Source organism: Brienomyrus brachyistius, chromosome 20 (genome assembly GCF_023856365.1).
Source record: "Brienomyrus brachyistius isolate T26 chromosome 20, BBRACH_0.4, whole genome shotgun sequence".
In the NCBI taxonomy this organism is placed as follows: Eukaryota; Metazoa; Chordata; class Actinopteri; order Osteoglossiformes; family Mormyridae; genus Brienomyrus; species Brienomyrus brachyistius.
The window spans coordinates 544,404-567,879 of NC_064552.1; the positions used below are offsets into that span (position 1 = coordinate 544,404).

Below are 23,476 nucleotides of genomic sequence, written 5' to 3' on the forward strand. Positions count from 1 at the left end.
AGGAACTGTCACAGGATTAATTTTTTTCACCGTTTCTGAAAAACAAAAGGGAAGCTTAACTACAGATTTGAACATTACGACATTACTAGGCAAGGCTTGGCAATATGAACGATATATCAACTTATATTTTTATAAAATTTAAATGAGACCCTGAGAAACTTCAAAAGACTGTTGATAAGTAACATTGCTTGATAACTTGAATTACAGAAACGAACGCAATTCCAACCAATTAAATGGCAGTCTTTTAAGAACGGACACCTAGCAAAAGTACGGCTAGGTTGATGTTATAGCAGTGGTTCTCAATCCTGTTCTTTGTGCCCCCCTTCCGCCTGAATGTTTTCATTCCTACCCTTCCTTAATTAGGCTCAAATAGTCCTTAATAGGCTAATAATGAATGTGGCAGGTTACAGACAGTGTGGGTTCTGGGTGGGGGAGGGGTAAGCACCAGGAACAGGATTGAGAACCACCAAGTTATCGGAATACACCACGTGTCTTAGTAATACTCGTGAGTTAAGATGGCCCCCCAATCCTTGGCCATGTCTTGGTAATACTCGTGAGTTAAGATGGCCCCCCAATCCTTGGCCATGTCTTGGTAATACTCGTGAGTTAAGATGGCCCTCCTATCCTTGGCCATGTCTTGGTAATACTCGTGAGTTAAGATGGCCCTCCTATCCTTTTCCAGTATTCCAGCGCGCTATGGGACACTGGGGGGTTTTTGGAAGGGTTGGTGAATTTTGAAAAATAAATATACTTTAAATTTTTACAACTTGTGTTCTATTTGCATCTGAAAAAAGGAAACTCATTAACTTAGTAAATCCCCCATGCATCTGACAGTACCCCTCCACTGCAGACGCTTCTGCAGAAGTCAGGTTGAGAACCCCTAATTTTATAGATGAGTGCTTCCTTAGAGGAAACTTTGGTGATGGTGAAGAGAGTGACCGTTCAATTGCCACATCTTTTGGCAATTTTAAAGTTCGGGGCTGTGTATTGTAAAGTCTTCTGAAAACGTCTGCCAGCTGTAAATACAGCTAACTTCACCACTCAGCACATCACCATCCAGTAGGACCTACAGAATGGTAGCTCTTAGTCACAAACACTTGCAATTAGGGTTTCCACTTTCAATCTGAAAAAAATACAAACTACTGTTTGCTTACGGCTATACCACTTTTCACACGCCCGATCTCGTCTGATCTTGGAAGCTAAGCAGGGTCGGGCTTGGTTAGTACTTGGATGGGAGACTGCCTGGGAATACCAAGTGCTGTAAGCTTTAGTGGGAGAACATTTTTAAATGAATTTGAGGAATCTTTCTTTACACAGCGTGTAGTTAGAGTGTTGAATAGTCTTCCTGCTAGTGTAGCGCAAGCTAAAACCCCGGGTTCCTTTAAATCAGAGCTAAATAAGATTTTAACAACTCTGAGCTATTAGTTAAGTTCACCTCCAAATGAGCTTGATGGGCCGAATGGCCTCCTCTCCTTTGTACATTTCTTATGTTATTATTTTACTCTTGCTTAAGTAGGTTTGGACAGAGGTACTTTTACTCTACCCCAAGATTTTTTTGGAAGTAACAGTACGTTTGAGTTTGATTTTTTTCAGTACTCTGTCCCTCCTTGGGTATTGGCTAGCAAAGTGGAATGATGCAGGTTCTCCAGTCTACACAGCCCCCCCCCCCCCCCCACCGACTGCATCACCATCTAGATCAGAAACTGGCATTGAGATTCAGTTAGCTGTCTACCATGCCAAACAGCTATGAGCAGCCGTGTTTTAGGGGGAGAAGAGGGACATCTGCATTTTGGATCAAGCCATCCTCAGAGAGAGAGAGAGATGCTGCTTCTGGCAGTGTGATCTGTGACCGTGTGCTCTCATTCCCTGCTGAAACGACCTGCGCTGGGAGCACTCCATTGCCCTGAGCCCCCTCCCATGTAATCCTTTGGCTGGGTGCCATAGAGCCCACTGGGGAGCAACTGGGTAATCAGGCCGGGTAGCACTGGAGACTGCATGCAGATCTGGGTGGCACTGTGCTGCAGCTGCTGTTTAAGGAAGCACGCGTTTCAGCAAAATGACCTTTTTTGGAGAAGGCTTCTCAACCTCCACCCAAAGACCCCTGTGTGCAATGAGAAACAAATCTGGTGAAGTTCACCCCTTTTGTACAAAAATACAAAATTTCTTTATGCTGTGTGCTAGATGTTTGTTACTTTAGAAATTGTTATTTTGCAAGAATAATGGAGAGATTTACAAAACAACCCTCTTATGTTGTATAAACTTTGTACAAGATTCTGAAAAGTATTTTTCTTGAGAAAGGGACAGCGTGACCCAGCTGTGCAGGAATGAACTCTGGAGCAGAGCAGGTGTGGAAGTGATGCATATACAGGTGCTTTTTTTAAGACCAGAAGGACATACCAGTATTAGACTCTATCGGCAGGCTCCTGTCTGCAGAGGCTCCCTAACCCACCCCTTGAATGTACAGTGGCACAGCACCTGGCCTTCATCCCCAGACATGATAAAAACAATTTAGAATTTTTATTCAAAAGTGTTACTATAACGCTGCAGTGAAGCTGTGAGAGAAGGGCCTTGTCGTTAGTCTGCCCGTGCCATTAGGGGAGGCTGCTTGCAAGGCTGCAGGATGTATTCACAAACAGATGACATTCATAGGTCCCAGGCCTTTTCCTTCACTGGTCACCAAATGAAATGTGCTGTAGTGTAATAGGATGGTTTTGAATTTGGAAGTTGGCAGAACAAAGGAATTTTTGCAACATTTCATTCACTCCACCTGTAATGGCGATCAAAAAAGATTTCTTCTAGCTTTGAACTCCTGTTTTTCCGTCTGCTTCAAAAAGAAATCAATAAGTGAAACTTGGAGTGCATGTACAGCAGTTCTTCCCCCCCACACCCCCTTGTCGTTTGCACGTCGTGCCACTGGAGTAAAAATTTAAAAGGCGAGGGTCGGCAAAATGACTGTGTGCAGGGAGCCGCCCAGGAGGGGCTGTCTCCGGCCAAGGAGATCAATGGGAGCGTGTTTCCAACATGGAAGCCATACGACGGGGAAAAGGCCGTTTGAAAACGATGGATCTGTTTCATTTAGTGAAAAATAAATAAATAATGTAAGAGCAAAACATCCAAGAGTGTCAAGAAATATCGATTTACTCCCAATTTGTGTTTGGTGAAGCATAAAATCTCCTAAACATTTATATAATGGTATAATGGTGTATGTGTTATATACTTACAAACATGTGTGCATGTATATCTACATGTATGCGTATATGTGTGTGATATGTATGTATGTGTCTATATATATGTGTGTGGATATATTAAAGGGCTGTCACAGTTAACGTGTTAATGCATATGATTAACTTGAACATAATAAAGCATTATTTTTTAATCCTGTTAACGCACACTCCCACAGCCTAGCATAGAGCCCCATTTAGGGTCAGGACAATGCATTTTTTTTTAGTTTTCTGCACCAGATTGTTCATCTGCTCCTGTCATGTTTATTGAGGTCTTGCAGTTACCATAATCATTTCTGTATATTTTTGACCGGTAGCTCGATTTGGACAACACATGTATGACAACGCTTGTTTTATGTTGTTGATTTAAGATGGATGATAAAGTCAGAAAACAAGAAGAAAACGACAAATCCTTTAATGACAAAATTAACTCCTTTGCTTTTTATTGCTCATATTCTGACACATTACAGATGTATTTTTTTGAATGATGAGTTTGACTCGCATTTGAGTCTTGCAGTTTTGCCCTTAAAGGTATTCATAAGTAGATCTAAAAATACATACACAAAGACATTATTGTCTTTGCTGCTGCTTCTTTAATTCGTTTTGTAAAATTTAAATTAGACAAATTTTGGTCTAACGTCTGTGTACAGATTATGAAGCCCCATTAATTATTCTGGCTGTGTGTTTTATCTAGAAATGTAAATTTGTAGAATATATTGTTGCCTGACTGTTTTTAAAAATCAACTAATTTTTTTTCCAACTTCTTGGAGTGTAAGTAGTGAAGGAATGCCGAAGTAACTTTCCGTTACTATCATTGTAAGAACCTCTATTTATAGTTTATTTCTCCAGTTATTTCACTTTTACTTCGTACGGTAACTTGCGCAGCCCTTTTTCTGCTCTTTCCCATAAACAGATACTTATAGTACTGACTTACTCATAGCAATGTTGTGTTGTCAAATTTTGGCATTTATTTATTTAAGTCATAATAGCCGAGCCCATTACAGATTGTCTACCAGGGAAAATCTTGTTATATTCTTGAATTTTTTGCACTTGAACAATTACTTTAACAATAGCAAGCTGCTGCCTTATTTGTTTGATAATGTATTAATGTGTCTGACCAGCAATATTTTTTTTCCTGTAGCTGAACATAATCGCAGTGTATATTCAACACATTGAAAATGCAATTAATCGTGAGATTAATCACTCAGTTCATGCGATTGAGCTTAAGAAAATTAATCGACCCACAGCCCTAATATACATATACATGTACATACATACATACATACATACATACATACATACATACATACATTCATACATACACATGTTAGATATGTTTTTGTGGTCCAGTAGCAATTACCGATATTAAAATTCTGAGTGTCTGGCAATATCGATACCAGTCCAATATCTTTTCCCTTTTGTCAACTGCTAAGCATTAAATGAGCTATTTGTGCTATCTGCGTTTCGTGTTACAGTGGTATTGTTTAAGTATGTTTGGTACAGGAAAATATAATGGTCATGTTACTTAAACTATGAAATTACACTACAGGAAGAAATTCGCGATCAACATAATTTACACAAGTCTGCTTCTTTGTTTTATTCAGTAACAACTTTCATAAAAATTCACAGAAATACTTTTAAAATGCAAATCGTGCAATCTATCGTCAAATTAAATATAATAAAAAAATCAGTCCAGTGTTTCCCTTAGGTTTCCAGCTTGGTGGGGGGACAGACGGACACCGACAGGATTCATGGTCTTCATGTGTTTCTTTTAATGACAGCAGTCAATATAACAACTGAACTAAACATCAGAACATTTCTATTTATGACAATTATCCACAAAGTGTACAGCTTTCGTCACTGCAGTGTATCTTTCTGAGCTTCTGGAAGAACATTTCTAGAGCCTCTTGATATGAGAAGTCAGAGGCGTCTGGCCCATTTACTGAGATCCGCATGCAGACTGCAAGATGGTCTCCTTGCAGCCTATTGCGCATGTTTGTCTTAACTTGCAAATACATTAACTGTTAGACTTTAAAAATGATAGCTGATAGCTTGGGAGATAGATATTTTTGTCTGCTTTTCAGGTGGTTGACGCAACATATTTTCCGACGCGCGCTCTCTGCCGGTGGGAGTGTGCTCACCTGTGTGCGCGCACGTATCTGTACGCGCGCATTGGGGTGGAACTCCGCCGTGCGCGATAGAGAGCAGAGGAGAATTGTAAACGCTCGACAAAAGCGACAAAAATGCCAAGCTGTTGTGTAAATAAAATAAATAGCATAAGGCTATTTAGTTTCTTTAATAAAAGACCATGTATAGACCTGTTCTATAGGAAAGGTAACCTGAAATGACTGATTGTGATCTGGTGCTATATAGAAAATAAAATTAAATAAAATTAACTTGACCTTTTAAGGGGGGGTGGGAGGTGCCGTTGTCCAAATGCATACTGAGGCAAATTGGAGTTACCAAATTGCCCGTAGGTGTACATGTGAGGCGTGTGTGTGTGCCCTACAATGGGTTGGCGCCCCATCCTGGGTTGTTCCCTGCTTTGTGTTTACAGCCTCTGGGATTGTACCGCCTGCGACCCTGAATAGGACAAGCAATTACAGGAAATGGATGAATGGAAAGAAATCAATCATTTAAAAAATCATCCTATACCCCATCTAACCATTTCTAGCCAAAAAGTACACACAAGTCTCCAGTCAAAATATATCATAGAGCATAGATAAAAGGTTTAAGTAGCAATTGGCCAAACTTTAGAAAGAGTGCAAGTTTGAAGACCTCTACTTTGTATAAATGTTACTGTGTTCAGACTTTAAAGAAATCAGCACTGGATTTACATACATTGTACTGTGTAGTTCTGCTGTTTAATTTCTTCAGCATGAAGTGCAGTAACCCCTTCACATTGACGAGGGTTAGGGGCAGAACATCCCCATGAATGTGACAATCCGGGAATCATATTGCGGCCCCCCTAACCTTATTCCCTAACAGTCTGCTGGCCTGAACAATAACGCAAGTCTGTTAATTACCAATTTCTAAACAAGCATAACTCTGCATGTGAAATTGCTTTGTCATTTCCTATTTAGACCTTTTTATATATTATATAAATTTTATGTCCCCGTGTGTACAAAGTTGCTACTGTCTGCACTGGGAGCATTACGTTTTAGACTCGTTAATAAAAATAAAAAATTGACGGCACTGAAAAGTTAAATAGTTATAGTGAGCAGCACAAGATTCCACAATGACAAAGACCGTTAATACGTGAGTGACCCTGGTTACTGAGACAAACAGGAGCGCGGTACCCAAGCCAAGAGTTTTTATACTATAGTATGCACTTAATATACATACAAAAAAAAAATGTAAAAATTAAAACTCACAAAAAAAATCTTTTGTCATTGAATGGAATGCAATACGTATTACTGTTTTTTATATATTAAATAATTTCATGTGATCTGTAAAATTTTCAGCATTGCTTTTGGCTTACACATTATCTGCCGGTTTCTGCAATCATTCTGTATGCTCCAAAAATATTCCCCTTCTAATTGTTTATGGCTAATTCGTGAATAACCAAAAATCACAAATGTGAAGTTACTATATTTCCATACAGCTAACATGAGAGCTCCAAGACACATGCACTAGCAAGCAACTAGCTATCATGTGACCTGCATTTCTGTTTACGGTACGTCGTGTAGAAACACACAAAATATATGTACATGCATACACATATTTTATATGTATATGTACATGTATGTGTGAATATGTATATATGCACAAATACGCAAACATATATGTATGTGTGTGTGTTTTATACATATATATTAAATGTTTTATACATATGTGTGTGTATAAATGTTTTGTCTTGTATGCACAGTTTACAATTTATTTGACATCCATAAAGTGTGTGTTTATGGGTAATAATAAGACTTGTATGTGTTTAGATTGAAATGTAAATATTGCTTGAGTGCCACATGCTGCTTACGGACTAAGTTATAATGTGGCCTGATGTTTGGTTGATACATGGTGAATTGGACACCCCTGTCCTCGTGGTTGTGGATGGAGCTCAGTAGCACAGACAGTCCAGGCATTTCACACTCTCTGCCGGAATACCGTGTCTTGGCTTTAGGTCATAGTCGACTGGGATGTTTCACTTTGGAGTGATAATTAATTGTTCCAGTTTTCTGTGCCAGTGTTTTTCTGTGACGTTGCATGTCTGCATGGGGACCTTCCGGTATGAATGAACTTGCTTACTGTGCTGAAAGCATCAGAAACGATAGCAATCGCAAACAGCTGGCTGCTAATGTAAGATAGCAGGCGCCCGCCAGTCAGGCTGCAGAGCATGCATTGGCTGGCTTTCCTTGGCTTTCTTTTGCTCCCAAGTGTACAGAGAAACAAATCAAAAATAGAGTAAAATGACATCAATTTTAAGTTTTGGAAATACGGAAAAAATGTAGTTTGAATTAAAAAAAAAAATGTAGTAAAATGTGTAAAAAGAGAAATATGTACACATGTATGGAATCCTCCTACTGATAATTTAGGGCATATTCGTTGTGAATTTAGGTCCTGGCATGTGAACCAGGGGTACCAGCGTCCTATGGAAAGGAGACCAGCTTGCTTCAGACCCAGCCTTGTTATGGCACACGTCTCGTTCAGTGGAAAAGAGTGTTTCAGGCCCGCTTTTGTCAGAAGGGCATTAAGATAGAAGGAAACATATTTCGAACATTTTTGTAAGGCTCCCTGTTTTGAAAGTCATCAAGGATGTGAGTTTTCTTGCAGAAATGCCCTGTCCTTTTGAAAGCTGTCCAACTGCTGTGCAGAGAAGATGGAATGATACTTATCTGTAAACAGCACAATAATGGAGGGGCCTGGAAGGATTAAAACGAACCTCTTTTCTGACGCGCAAATGATGGATTAATTAGTAGTGGCGGGAAAAGCGGCTTTTCTAGCTTTTGATTGGATGATGAATGAGGCCTGCAGCGGCCCATGTGAGGTTTGACTCACAGCTGCTGGTGAATTACTGTGCTGTCACCCCTCTGGGTTTCGGGGCTCTGGGTGTTTGTTTAAAATCCCACTCTTCAAAGGTCAGTCAATGAGATCAGCTTGGAATTTGTTGCCATTAGCTGATTAATGTTCCCATTCGTGGTGGTGAAGTCTGTCTCTCCTGGCGACGGTGAGCTCAGCCTAAAAGGAGGTGGAACGTACCCCTTCAGCCTCACATGTGACGCTTGTGACGTGTGGAGGCCATGCCTGCTCCGGTGCCCGACTCTCTGCAGCAACACGAACCAGACAGGGTGTCATGTGCCATCCAAGATTTCAACATGAACTTTCACTACAAATGCCCAGAAATGTCCAGTTTGAAATAAGTCTTTGGTTTGAAAATGTAAAAATTACAGGGGTCTTACAGTAACACAATATACAGTGGTATTTGGGGTATACTGTATTATTTTTTATTTTGTTTTTGTATATCTTCCCAAATTTCACCATGGGGAACCCAAATACCAGAATAGCATTGCTTTTGAAAATACTGTTAAAATACCATTTACTGCAGTATAATATCTGGACATATGATAAATTAGACACTGCAGAAGTCCTGAGTGCTGAGACCTTGGTTTTATTAATTAAGAAGCATAAACGAAAAGAGAGGTGCGGTACAGACTCTGATTGCTGCTGGAGGCAAGGAGGTTCACTCTGGACCTTGCCGCTGTGCTGAAATGGCAGCCCAAGCGGTTTGAGCCAGGGTTTTGCCTTATAGCTGCTCTGGCGCCAGTCTGTTTGTTTGAATATTTATTTTTACTTTTTATGCTCAGCTGCTGTAACCTCAGAATGGCCTCCTTTAGCATGGTTTTGCTTGTTCTATGTGGGATGTTTCGAAAGGTCTGTCTGTTTGTGTTGTTGGATAAATAAATGGATGTTTTTATTTATCATTGCATGTTACCGAAATCCCAGGGTCCATTTGTGAACTCTTCGCTTCTGCCTCAGCACTTCACCACTTCTCAGCATGTTGGTTGTGATTGGCTGAGCAGCTGCAGCTGTTTGCATTGACAGTAGCCAGCCAATCAGAAGAAGTCAGTGAGGTCAGCGGTGTCATTGACCTTTGTGGTCCGCCCCAGGTTACGTGATTGGCTCAGGGAGCCGGCCTCTCTGGTGCGATTCGCTATGTTTGCCTGTGGAAACGAATGGAGCTGGGGGTGAGCCTTATGCTCATGGTGACAAAGCTGGCGGATTTCAGTCCCATAATGCAATGTGCCAAGCTCTCACAGTCAAATGAGCGTACACTTCTCTTTCATAATTTATGTTTTCCCTCCTTATTTTGGAAACAACTGGCATTCTCGATGGCAGCCACTTAGCAGGTGGTTTCAGTCAGGCTCATGTAAGTTCAGCTTTACCATGGTTGATGGAAACAGATCTTTTTTGGTATCAAAATTCCATACAGTGCCCCCCCCCCCCCCCCAGTTTGATGTTTATTAGGTCTGAAAAAAGATTAGCATTTATTATTACTGGAGTGGCGCACTAATGCACCCACTGGGGCAGAGGCTGGGTGGGATCCGGCAGGGGGGCGAGATTCGGCGGGATGCAGCTGCTGAGCGGGACGGGGGAGCCCCTCAGCGAGGTCCTTGGGGTTCGCCGAAACCTAATCGATTGAGAGATCCACACAAAATCCAATCATTGAAATGGCAAGACTTGCCGCCTTCCTCGAGCGTCGATGACCCAAGATCTCTGTGCCGTAAGGCGATGCAGATAATCACGTTGAAAGCTCTACCACTTGTTTTTGTTGTTTTCCCTCCTCTGTAGACTTCAGAACCACTTATTTCAGCTGCACAATGAGATCAGATTTAAATTTTTTCATATATTTTTTTTTGTTTTGTAGTCAGTCGTAGGGCCAAATTGAAGACATTGTAACTGATTCCACCCCATAGATGAAATGAATGAAAGGGAGTGGACAAAGGTCTTTCAGTAAGAGTGTGTTTGTGTTTGTGCTTCTCCCTCGGAAAGCCTCTGGGGCCCCTTGGTGCCCCTGACTCAGCAGTACTCTCCCCACCTTGGCCCTCCCAGTGGGCCCTTGTTCATAGCATCGTGGCAGTCGCTGGCCATGGTCTGCAGGGCTTTGCTGGTGGAGCCCAAAACAGCCATAAGAAGGAAGAATGTAAACCTTGCTGTTCAGACCACCCCGACACACACACACGCACACACACACACACACACACACACACACATAACACACACACACAACACACACACGTAACACATGCATCTTAGCTTGGGCTTTAAATAGCTGTCATCTTAAATACAGAGTACACAAGTTTCCACAATTGCAGTGGCTAGCGGCCAGCTCTGGTATGTGCTGCGCACCTGCCCTGGGCCTCACTCCGTCTCTCATGCCGACACACAAGCTCTCGTCTTTCAGCAGGAATGCATCTGGTCTGTCGCTCTGCCACTGTCCTTTCCATGGCCATTCGATTGCAGCAGTCGTCCTAAACTGGGGATAGAGGTGAAAGCATGTAGTTTGTGTTTAGCCAGAGTGTTACTTTGAGTGGGGGGGGGGGTTTGGAATGCTGTTTGTGAAGAGCATAGTGCTGCTGCATCGCGCCCCCTGCTGTCTACAAAGAGCAGTGCCTCGCTGTCAGCCAGCCTTTTGGGGTAAATCTTCCAGATCCTTTTCAGGCTTTTTTAAAGTGTTACTTCTTTTGGGTTTTATTCACTGCTGCTCAAGTGCTGTGGTTTTGAGGGGTGTTGTTGGGGGGGTCAAGGGGGAAGGGTGGGCGGGGTATGTTAGGTCACCAGGAGCTGTGACCCATGAAACATGTAGTGCTGAACTCATGTATTGTTCCTGCAATATCCCATAATCTCAATCTCCAGTGGTCTTCTGTCAAAACTTTTAAAGCTGCTTGCCCCGTAACCCCCACCTCTGCCTCACAGCGCTGGGAAGGCGCTGTTGTCTGCTGGGCTTTTCGCATAAGGTCCTTAAACCGCACACACACCCCCACGCACACACCCCTACGCACACACAGCCCACATGCATTTCCTTGGCTTTTGTCACTACTAATGATAACTATCCATCAATTGGGTCGCCATCCGGGGAAATGAAGATGGATTGAATTATCGTTAAGTGCAATGGTTCACCGATGGGATCCGTAATTACATATTGTCAGGATTCCCTGTAAGCATAACCTTAACACGCTCAGCGGCGGTAATTACAAGGTCTTTTATATGGACAGATTCACTTCATGTGGTTCCTAATAGCAAGTGACTGTTATAGTCGTTTAGGGAGGATTAGCGGACACAGTGCGTGCGCGTGAGTGTAAAATATGAAAGGGGGGTGAAGCTGGTGTGGGGAGAGAGGATATAGTCGCAAGCTGTAGGCTTTAAAACTTTGCTGCTTGTCGTATTACAATCAGACAGATGTTGACTCCTTATCTGCAATGTCACGATGTGCTTTTTGGGTCCGTTTTTGGAATGTGCTGTAGTCATATGTAAAAATGTTACCCATTTCAATTCCTCCTTTTGTAGCTGTTTTTTTTTTACCATGTGTCATTGTTGTAGCCTTTAGGCTATTGTCCTGGAAATATTGTTGAATCTGTACCTGTTATTCTGTTTCTGTTAATATTCTGAATACCAAAAAAAATAATAAGTCTAAATGTAGGTTGACAAATTACTGTAGTTAAAATAATCTGTATCACGGTGCTGAGCTTTGTGAGCAGTGAAAATTGGGCTGAAGTGTTTCTAATTAAATAAGTCTCAGAAACTCAGGCAAATAGCTTAATTTCATATTAAAACACATGACTGCGGGATCTTAGCTAAGCAATTAACCCTGGCACTGCTCATTAAAAACATGCTTTCACAGCTTGGAAGAGTGACTTATCTGCAAACACAGCACATGAAAGACAGAATTTGTCAAACTCAAAACTCTGTATGTAATTTGAAAGGTAGATACTCACAATCACTAATAAAATGACAAAGATGAACTGAAATGGACTGCAAATAAATATAATATAAATATATATCTATATATATAAAAAGGAGTGGGAAGAATGAGTGTGGACTTCTTGGTATACGATGGTGTGTGGCTGTGAAAATGCAATGGTGTCCCTGCTGTCGGCCGTGTCTCTGCTATCAGCTGTGTCTCTGCCGTCGGCTGTGTCCCCGCTGTCGGCCATGTCTCTGCTATCAGCTGTGTCTCTGCTATCATCTGTGTCTCTGCCGTCGGCTGTGTCTCTGCTATCAGCTGTGTCTCTGCTATCAGCTGTGTCCCCGCTGTCGGCTTTGTGTTCCTATGAGGGCTTCAGAGCATTTTTTGTTTTTTTATCAGAGTATCTTTTTATTAAGGGAAGACTTGACCTCCATGCTCTTATGGACACTTAAAGGTCAACGTGTTTATCGGCTGCCCTTTTGTTGCTAACCTTATTTGCTTCAGGTAATATGTGTGTATTTGCAGTGTAGTTGCGGCAGTGGTGATATGGAGGTGCAGCTCCCTAAGCAATGGCTCTGATACAACATCCACGATGTGTGAAGCCTTCGTTGTTCTCAGCGCGGACTGAGAAGAAGGCAGCTGTCCTTCATCTGTCTTGTTTGCTGCTGAAATTCTCTTAAATGAATGGAGGGAACAAACCTGTAGTTGGATTTAATTTGGGAATGAGAGCTTCTGGCGGATTTTACTCACTCTGCTTGTGTGTGTGTGTGTGTGTGTGGGGGGGGGGGGGGGGGGAGTTACAGATGTCATATCAGATACACTGCAAGGTCAGCAAGGTGCTGTTTAAGTAAATAGCAACAATGTCGGAAAACCATGCACTTCCAATTAAATGTAATGAATGCAGCAGCAGAGCGGCTTGGTGTCCCAAAGCATACAGTCACACACTAAACGCAGGTGTGCGTTCGGAAGAACTCTGCACAGGGCTGTAAACAAAATGATTTTTTAAATCAGAAAAAAAATTATACTGGCCTACAAAATGTCACGTTACACTTATTTGCATTCAGAAATATCTTGTGATTTTAATCTGCCTGATGATTTTGTGACTTTTAGTGACAGCCAGTCGGGGGTCACTGCATTGCAGTGGCGCTACTGATCATCACTGCTTACATCCCATAAATTCCTATTTTCCTGTTTGGTTCAGACTTCTTCAAGTAATTTTGATGACATATCTTGGAAATATCTAATAATATCCATTTTTTCTGTACCGTAGTATTGTGAATGATAAGAAAATTAATAATTCATTAATATAGTATTAATAACTGCGGAATTGAATATCCTGAATGGCATCTTGAGCCCCGGTGTGGGTTCTGGAAAACGTGGCCTTATCCACACAGGGTTAAAAGAGACAAAAATGAGCGAAAAGGCATGTTGCGGTCGCAGCCGAGCTGACGCGCAATGCTGCGCATTTCCTGTCCCTGGCATCTCATTGAAAGTCCATTAGTGTCAAGCCAAAGGGCGTTATTGTCCGTGTGTGTATGTTCCTGGCTGCGGCGGCCTGCCTGTGTGGATCCCAGCCGCGCTGCATATTAGGAACAATTAAACGCCACTTTCCCAGCTGCCTTTCACAAAGGGTCAAATGGGCTAATGGTGTTTCAAAACCATTTTTAGGCCGTGTTTTGTACATATTCATTATTCTGTCCTCCTTTTTCTCTCTCTCTTCCTCTCTCCGTCTCAATTTTCTCCTCCAGTCGACAGAGTGGTCCATATTAACACAGGACTCAGAACCTGAACGCATCTAGGATGCGTTATTTAAACACACAGAAAAGCGCAAAAAGGAGTCAGGGGGTCATGCGGATTCCAGCAGCGCCTAAGAGGAAGCATTTCTCTGTGATGAATGTGTGTGCACGTAAGAAGTGTGCATTTCCACATGGGCGCAATTCCCGCCGCTGGTTTCCCGTGGCACACGCATTCTTTTAAAGTGTCGCATTTTGTTACGTTTTACACACGTCATACAGTTTTCAGTCGTCTCGGACTCTTCCAGGGACTCGCGTTTAAATTATTTCGCAATATATATTTTTTTGATCACACCGTGTAGCCCACAAACAAAATGCAAATTGATTTAAAAACGCAGAATCTCTTGAATAGCTTTGCCGTTTTTGTAGGTACTTGTCTCAATGGTTTACTTCGTGTTATCTGGACACATAGTACTTCATGGGATATCCATACTAAATGGACATTAAGTTACATGACACACAGGTAATGAAGTTTAACCAGGATGCTGTTCCAAAGTCGTGCATTGATATCGTAACCCAACTCACATGGATAAAATTAGCCTTTTGAGAAGGAGATTTAGCTGTGAAGGTAGCTGTGCGTTGCCACACAAGTGTATTGGTTACACCATACTTGTTACATGGCACCATTTCTCCTTCACAAAAGTAAATGGCTACGAAATCTGATTAGGCCATTAAAGAGTGATATCCTCATCTCGCCAGTTCTCGGCACTGTATCAAGGCCTGCATCTTTCTGTGCCGGGAAAACCTGCTTCTTGACAGATAGTAGATATGTCCACCATCAGTTGTTTGGACATTTATGTCTTTTGTGACGTGGAAAAAAAACGACGGGCAAGAAAATAAAAAGCAACTAAATAATGTCAAAAGATGAGAAATCAATGGAGCCTGGCAACATGATCCAAGCCCAGCGTGCGAGCTTCAGTGCCCCCACGCATTAGGTCCACGACAGCGTCTTCCACGGCCATTGCAGTTGCCTTTGTTCCACCCCCTAGGAGATGTAACTCAAGCATAAGGAAGCTCTTTGACAATGTTTAGATATCAGCAAAAATAGCCTTTTACTTAAAGGTTATTATCTGAGGTTTATTGAGTTAGAGATTCATCATTGGAAAGGGGGAAAATGTTGAGCGCCCGTAACGTCGGCACCGTCGTGTGTTAATGTTCGCTATTGGATTTCTCTGTGTTTTTTGAGGTGGTGCATGACTGGCGGGCAGCAGACATATCCTGAAATAAGTTAATTTTTTAGTTTTTTCCCCCCTGCTTATATGTGACAGTACTCTGTCTGTGTAATACCATCAACAATTATTTGGAATTTTAAATTCCGTAATTAACATTTTTACTGAAGTAGTAGTAGTAATAATTTAAATTTTTATGATATTGAAATTTCAATGATTTGATAAAGCAGTCTAAGAATTATATTTTTTTCAGTAAATTGGTAACTGGTGTTAATTTCAACAAACAGCCTATAGTTTGTTCGCTAATAAATTCTCCACTTTTGTCTGCAGTGGAATTGCACCCGTACCTTTTTCGGACCATCATTTTGTCTTACTCCAAATCATCGCCATCTTTCAGTGACATAAATTTAAAGCTTGAAGTTTTTTATTTTTATTTATTTTTATTGTACAAGATAGAACTGTTTTACCAGGCTTCCTCTTTTGTGAGTGCTGTGATCTCCTGTGACGAGAGACAAAGAGTTTGGCTAGTTATACTCTATATTGTACACTGAGACCGAGAGATTAAAAAAAACAATTTCTGGACATTTCTAGAAGATAAATTTAATTTCTTTGCTATTTGGAGGTCCTCTTTGAAAAGAGCAATTGTAATGAACACATTCAGAACCCAGAGAATAGATTTACCCTCAGCTTCAAATACGTTTTCGTTATCGGAGTCTGTCATTCGCTCCTTCCTATTTTCGAGCTGCTAATTGATGTTTTTGATGTTGGCGAGAAAATTGAAGAAAATGTCATGTGTGAACCGGCGCGGAAGTTAATAAGATTGACTTCGTTGACGGAATTTACAATGAGCACCGAGACCACGTAATGGGGCCATTGCGGATTCTCGTGCCGCCTTCGGAGGGCGAAATCGACACCTTGTGCCACAGGCTTCGCTAGTCGATATTGAAAGAAGGCACATTTGGGAAGGTTTCCTAATCTTGTTTTTTTTTTTTTTTTTTTTGGGGGGGGGGGGTTTCGGTTGTTTTTTTTTCCTTGTTGTTGTTTTCCCGCTTTGGTCCGTTGAGCTGCTGATTCGGCTACATAAGCAGATGTTTATCCAGAGGGCTGTTGCCCTGGACCAAGCCGCAGCGTCTGAAGCGGCTCCCAAGGCCCCTCCAACAATGCTCATTCTTTATGCTGTTTTGAGTTTGAAAGCCACAGAGCTTTAAAAAGGTTAGATTAAGATATGTCTAAAGATACACTAATATCAGTTGGGGTCATTGCATAAGCTTGGGCGATGTGAAACAGAGCTCGAACTTAAATCCCTCTGAATAAAAGGATAGAAGCACCACCAAGGTGGCTCCATCTTGAGTCGTTTATTGAGTGCTGGACGAAAGCCGAGTCGACTCCATTGTTCTGAAATTTTCCCTCATGGTGTGTGTTTTTTTTCTATTCGTATTTTGCAATACTCTTAATGAAGTTTCAGTTTTCGGTAATTGTTAATTTTTTATTTTGTTTTGTTCGTTTTTATTTCATTTGTCGATTCACAATATGTTGAGGTTTAATGGGTTTCTGTGTTTTAATTAGGGAACGGATTAGCTAAGTCTGGTTCAGCACCTCTGATTATTTTTCGGGCCTATAGGGGAACGCGCTAAACCCCTAATACGGCCAGTACCCCCAAGCGGTCCCTTTTTGAAGACAACGAACAAAATGTGGCCTCCGCTAGCGCTTGGCCTCCGAGGATCTTGGGTAAGGGACATTATTCTCGGAATAGCCAATTAATTCCGCTGGCAATGATCGGTTAGCGCTTCTTCTCGCCCTCCCCCCCACTCGCCATTTGAAATGCTAACACAATGAAATATTTTTCTATTGGTCTATGTCCCTCGGCTAATCCATTGCCGCGGGCGGAGAATTTCATCGACTGATGAGACCAGAGGCAGCACCGATAAAAAGGTTACCGTACGTGACATGCACACCAGATGCGAATGCTACCTTGAACTCAAAAGTTCTTTAACTTTTATTTGACTTTTTTTCTTTTTGGGGTGGGGGTAGCAAGGTAAGTCTTACGGTTGTGGCGAGTCACAGGGCTATGTTTTTACTATTTGTTAGCTAGTTTTATAAAACTGAAAAAAAGCTAGCTAAAACGAAAAATGAATGTAGCATTCAAATTTAGCTATATTAGCTGCATGTTAGCTATTTTGCTTTTGTGCTTTGTATTTGGACGATATAGCAATAGTTCCTTTATTTATTAGTTCCTATAAATTTTGACTTTATAAGCACAGACAATATTTACGTTAAATAGCATTTAGCATTTTAAGAATACTCGGATCTTTTTTAACGTAAATTTTTAGGCATTTGGTTTATTTCTATCATATATAGTAAAAAAAAATCCTTAAGCAAGGTGTATGTTGGATATTTTTTTGGAATTTTTAAAATTTATGTGGCATACTTAATATTACGTATTTTTATTTCTAGCTATTTGTATTCGCTGTGTTCCCCCGCAAATTCTCGATTTGCATTCTTTCCGTATTTCAGCCGTTATGTGAGCTTTGTTTGGCAGTATGGGCCAGGGAAGAAGCACAGTAACACACCTGTCACATTGCGACACTGTGGGGGAGTAGGAGGATAAATCGAGGCCCTTTTCAAACTGTTGGTAAAAGACACTGTAGCACGGAACAGGTACGGAGGTGCATCCTCCTGCCGCTCACTTGCTCGCTCACGTGCACACACACGCACACACACACATATAGATGTGCGCACACACGCACAGATGAACGCACACGCGTGCACACACACAGATGTACACACACGCATGCACACACACACAGATGTGCACGCACATGCGCGCACACACACAGGCACTCGTACCCTTGCGCTCGGCTGTCTGTGAGGAGTTAGGCAGGTGGTTCCCTGTGGCAGAAGCTTCATGACAGTGTGCCATTAGAAATCGCAGGCCTGTTGATCAATCCCACCAACATGACAGCTTAGCCGCGAGGCCCAGCACTGCGAGAGGCAGGCTGGTGGCGGCTGTGCCTCTCTCTGCACACTAATTGGTAAAAGTTCTCGCATGCGCTTGTGCCACAAGGCTCTTCTTCCCACTCCGCTCTTCACTTCTTTTCTCGCTCTCCTTTATTTGTATTATATATTTATTTCTTATTTTTCCATCCTTTCCCCCCCCCCCCCAAATTTTAGGACGGAAGCATTAACGTGCCTGATTTAAAGAATCAATGGATGTAAATATAAATAGCTAATATTGAGTCTTCTGGTTATGAGAGAATTTTCCTCAAATTTATATTTGAGTGATTTTTGCAATTTAATAGAACCTGTTTTTCAAAAAGAAGAGAACTGTTCAGCTATTAATTCATATAACACAACAGTGACGATACATTAGTTACTCCGTTCCACTGATCCATATTATTATTATTATTATTATTATTATTAATAATAATAATAATAATAATAATAATAATAGTGATTATTATTATTATTATTAGAATGTATCATTATATATTATTATTATTATTTCTACCATTACTACTCGTACTACCACAACATGGGGCTTCCATGAATTTATTGGTTCTTATTTAATATTGGTAATTATTTGTTAATTATATATCATTTTACAATTTTTTTTGTTTGTGTGTGTGTGTATATTTATGTGTATATATATTTATATATATATATGTGTGTGTGTATATATATTTATATATGTGTGTGTATATATATTTATATATATATATATATATATATATATAAAATATAGATATAATTATTTTTTTTCTGGTTAATATGAATAATGTCCATGCAATGTTTGCAATGAGAATATAGTGTTCATTTTTGTAATATATTAAATGTGCATTCAGAGAACAGTGAGAAATTGCGCTAATTTTTGTTTGTATAGAATGTAAAAATTTTCATGGCAAATTATGCATTTATCTGTTATCAGGCTTATAAATTCCCTGCAATGGATTTGTAGTTGGTCTATTTTTTAACGTGGACAAAACCACCATCAGAGTGGTGAACTGCATTGGATGTGATAGTAACACATTTTATGAGAGAGAAAATGTTAAGCCCTTGTTATATGTTTGCTCCTCTTAATCGGGGCCATTTAAAACTCCCTCTTAAGTGAGTGAACACTGCTCCCGAGGATTGGATTCCGTGGGCAAACATGCCCGAGCCCTGAATCACCATACTGCCGATCCTTCCCTAAAACACACACCACCATTCAGTCTTCTTTACTCTGCAGATCGCCCAAATGTTACACTGTGACAGATCAGCCCTGCTGGTTATTGGGAAAGAGACATGTTTCCTTCCTGGACAGGATGGACTTTCCCACCATAATGTGCATAGTCAAAGCATCTTCATTTTTTAAAAAATGAAATCATATACATCTGAAGTTGTCTGTTAAATAGCAACGTTTCATTATGTCACCTTGTACTTTATATTTAAATTTAATAATATACTGTTTTACTGAATGAATTTTGCTAGTAGCATTTTTATACCTAAATTTCAGCAATCTGATGTGTCCTTTCCTTTTGCCCTTTACTGAGTCAATATGTCCCCCCACCCAGTGGTGCAAAAAGAGAAGCTGAACAGGGACCCGCACCGTGCCCCGGGGTGGAGTTTGGGAGGGCATGGCTTCACACAGAGATGTTTTGGTTCATTGTTTCTATATTTTATTCAGTTTCACTCCAAGTTATGGCCACTTCTTTGTGTGCAATGGGCCGAGTCGGGTTTGCAGCTCTGCAGCATGTGCAGCAGTACATGCTCACACCACTGTAAGCTCTCCATTGACACTGTTCGTTTAGGCTGCATGAAGCTGACACGGTGCTTAGAGAGGGGACCTTTCTCTCTGTCTTGTGCCTTTCCACATGCGTACGGGGGTCATGAGGCCTGTAGCTCTGTGTGAGCCGCATTTCTTCAGCGTCTATCGTTTGTTAAAACATGCACAGTTATCATCTGGCAGTGGCCAGTCTGGATCGTGCCGTGGTTCCTGGTGAAGGACGGGCCCGGCTGAATCTGGGCTTTTTTCCCGTATTCCTAAAGCCCTCTCCAGATCCAGGCTGTGGATCAAAGCGGCTAGTTTTATGTGGCTGCGTCAGACTTTGAAGTCTCACAGTCACCTACAGCACTCACTTCATCAAGTTCACTAGTGTCTTAATAGCAGATCAATAAGTTTCAAAGTCGCAGAGTTAATTTAGCGGTAGTGCCGCTGCATTGCTGGCGTGCCGGCCGGCCGCCGTGGGGGCGAGCCGCACGCTGGCGGCCGTCAGAGCGCCGTGTCTGGGCTCTAAATGCAGATGTCGCTGCGTGAGTCCCTCACATGTGCACATGCCATAATAATAATAATAAGAATAATAACATAGTTTATTGATATTTTTTATTATTGTTTAAATATTGCAAAATATTTTACATGTAAATAAGGAAGAAGAAAGGGAATGAATGAAAATTAATCCTTGTTGTGCTAATCATTTTAATTTTTTTTAAATATAATTTTTAATTTATTAAATACAGCATCCTTAATTTTTAAATTGAAAAAGCTAATTTATTATAATTATTTTTTAGTTTACACCAATTTTTCAGTTTATTAATGTGTAACATTTTTGTGATGCATTTGAATTCAGTAATTTTACAGTATGTGTGCAGATTTACTTACCTTATTTTGTCATAAATATATGTAACGTGTATATATATAATATATATATGTATAATATATGATATGTATATAATATGCAAGAATTTGATAGTTTATATATAATATATTATACATAAATAATATTTATATAAATACGTATAATATAAAATATTTTTAACCATATATTTTAAATGATTTTCTTCTTAAAATATTTTAGACAGTTTTTAAAACAAGGCGAAAAAGATACATTGTAGGCAGTAACGGCCACCGGCGGCTTTCCGAGCAAAACGCACAAAACGTGGAAATTCTAAGCGGCTTTTGCATTTCGGTAAAAGGCTGCCATCTGTATTTGTGGCCCTGAGCTTTTGGAAGTGGGGGGTCACTTTGGCACCTCGAGAACAAAACTCCAATTTAGAATGTTCATCTGAGGGTTCTTAATGGAATTAGGGGCCCGCCGGGCGGCCCGGGTGCTGCTTGACCTGAACCCGCAACAATCCGCAGGCTCATCTGCCGTTTTTCGTCGCCCTCTCATTCACGATATTTTTATTGTGATGTTTAAAAAGGTGGTTGGTTGGGGAGGAGCAAGTCGATAAAATCTCATTTTTAAAAAAGAAAAACACAAAAGAAATCTTTGAAAACTTAAAGCTTAGTCGCCGTCGCCAGCTGTAAGACAACGGAATCGGGGAAATGATCAAGGTAAGCAGATGAGCGCAGTCGCCTGACTGTGTTTCCTGCATCTGTTTCGGCTTATTTATATTTTTGTCTGCCTTTAGATTTGTAGCATTTTGATAATTTAATTTTAATAATTGAATTTAAAAAAGTAAAAAGAAGAAAGTATGGAATCTGTAATTTAAAAGATGACACCATATTTTCGTAAATATCGTAACGTAATAAATGACGTGAATTTACGTATGTGCGGTACAATTTCTATGTGACATTTACTTTTCCTTGCATGAGTATGCTTAAACGAAAGCGTGGAGGGTTCCGCGCGTGGCTCTCCGAAGCCAGCATGGAGGGCGGCAAAGGCGCGCACCGGTTCCCCCGAAATGGTCCCATGTACTTTTGTTTTCTCCAGCAAGAGTAAACTTGAAAGTGGCTCTCTGTATTTAATGTGTTTCTGGCAAAAGACGATCCGGTAGAGGGGTGTTGGTGTGAGCCGTTTGTGTGGTCCAAAGTGACAAAGAGGATGACAGCACTCGGAGAACTGCGCCGGAACTCTGTGCGTGTGATTAAGGTGCTGCTTGTCATATTTATGAAGGAATTATTTACTGTTCTGTGTGTTGTTGGGGAAGGCGTCTGGGAAAATTTATCCCAACTTAAACAAGATGCCCATCATTAAAAAGCAAATTCCTTGACAATTTTTTTTCCCCAGAAATTCTTTGAGTGGAGTGTTAGAGGGTGTCGCGAAAAATGCCATTTGTGGTGTCTCATCTTTAAGCAAAATGCTGAATTTGTTAGTCACAGTATTTCGCTTTTTTCCTCTCCCTCCTCAGTCCACGCACAGTGAAATCTCGCTTCATTAAAAGTGTATTAATCTGCTCTCTTGTCTCTGGGGAGACACCTTAAGATGATATTGTGTCTTTTTCTTTAAATCGTCGAGGAAAAAAAACTAGCAGATTTGGTCCCTGTCAGTCAGAAATAATTGTGTTCTTAATCTTGTCCCTGATGGATGACTTGGAGTTCAGCAACGGGCCAGCTCCAATGACAAATACAATATTAATATTCATTAACTGCTTTGACAATGCTAATTTTGATGCAGTAGTAAAGGGCCTTCCAAAGTTAGCGGCCAAAGCTTCAGAGCCCTGCAAGGTGGCAAGATAATTTGTGCTGGTTTACTGAGCTGAAGCCTTTTAAAGTCTTTAGCAAAAAAGCTAAGGTACCACAAACAAATAAAAGAGAAAAGGCAAAAAAGTTCACAAGCATTAGAAGGCAAGACTGCGGAAGTAATACGATCAAGAGGCGGCTGGAAATTTTTGACACCTCCGATGCAGCATCTTTTGGCGGAATTTTTTTTTTAACGAAAGTTGCAACAGAAAAACGTATAACATGGTAAGTCAGCAGATTCCCAATTTTGTTTAATCTTTTTGATCTTTTCAATTATCGCTATTTGAAGATCAATAGTGATTTTTTTTTTCTTCTTCTTCTTCTGCGGTTAAAAGGCGCACAGCGGTGGCATTGAGTGTGTTCGGATCGCGGCTTTAAGAGTGAGCTTCGTCTCTTCGTGCCTTTGGTTGGCCCGGCTAAATTTCCGATTGTCTGTTTCTGGGCTGAGCGGGGCTGGCTGCCTTTCCCTGGCTGCCTTTCCCTGTTGCGGCTGCTTGTCTGGTTCTCTGGAGCGCGGTCCTGCGCTTGTCTTTAAGGGTCTGGGGAAGCGTGCACCGCCTCGTACCGCGTCTTCACTTTCTGTGCTTTTGCTATAGAAAGAAAGAAAGAGAAAAATATCGAAAATGGCATGTTTGTCTGGTGTTTGTGTTTTGCTGTGTGTACATAAAATCACGGTCAAGCGAACAGGACCGCGGGCTGTTACTGCTTCATGCGTACTTTGTTGGAACGGATTATTTTCATCTTTTGTATTTTTTTTGGTTTTTGAAATTTTGTGTTCTTCCTCAAGCCCCGAGAGCGGGTGACACGTTTAGGATTACTGATGTGACAGGACACCCGCTGCTTGAGTTTAGCAAACTTAGGGCAACTTCTATTGAGACATCTTGAGTACCTTTATGTTTGCCAAGCCGTGGAAGGAAGGAGAGCCTTTCTCTTTTTATTGTTCTTTCAACTTA

General features: G+C 41.0%; 1 protein-coding gene and 1 non-coding gene across 29 annotated transcripts in view; both read left to right on the forward strand.

The window, feature by feature from the left end:
* tcf7l2 (transcription factor 7 like 2) overlaps positions 1 to 23,476 on the forward strand; it is an 87,952-nt gene that overhangs the window by 38,926 nt on the left and 25,550 nt on the right. The window lies entirely within an intron of this gene.
* LOC125716091 (5S ribosomal RNA) lies at positions 1,149 to 1,267 on the forward strand. The gene has a single exon (XR_007384250.1). It is a non-coding gene; the product is annotated as a 5S ribosomal RNA (ribosomal RNA).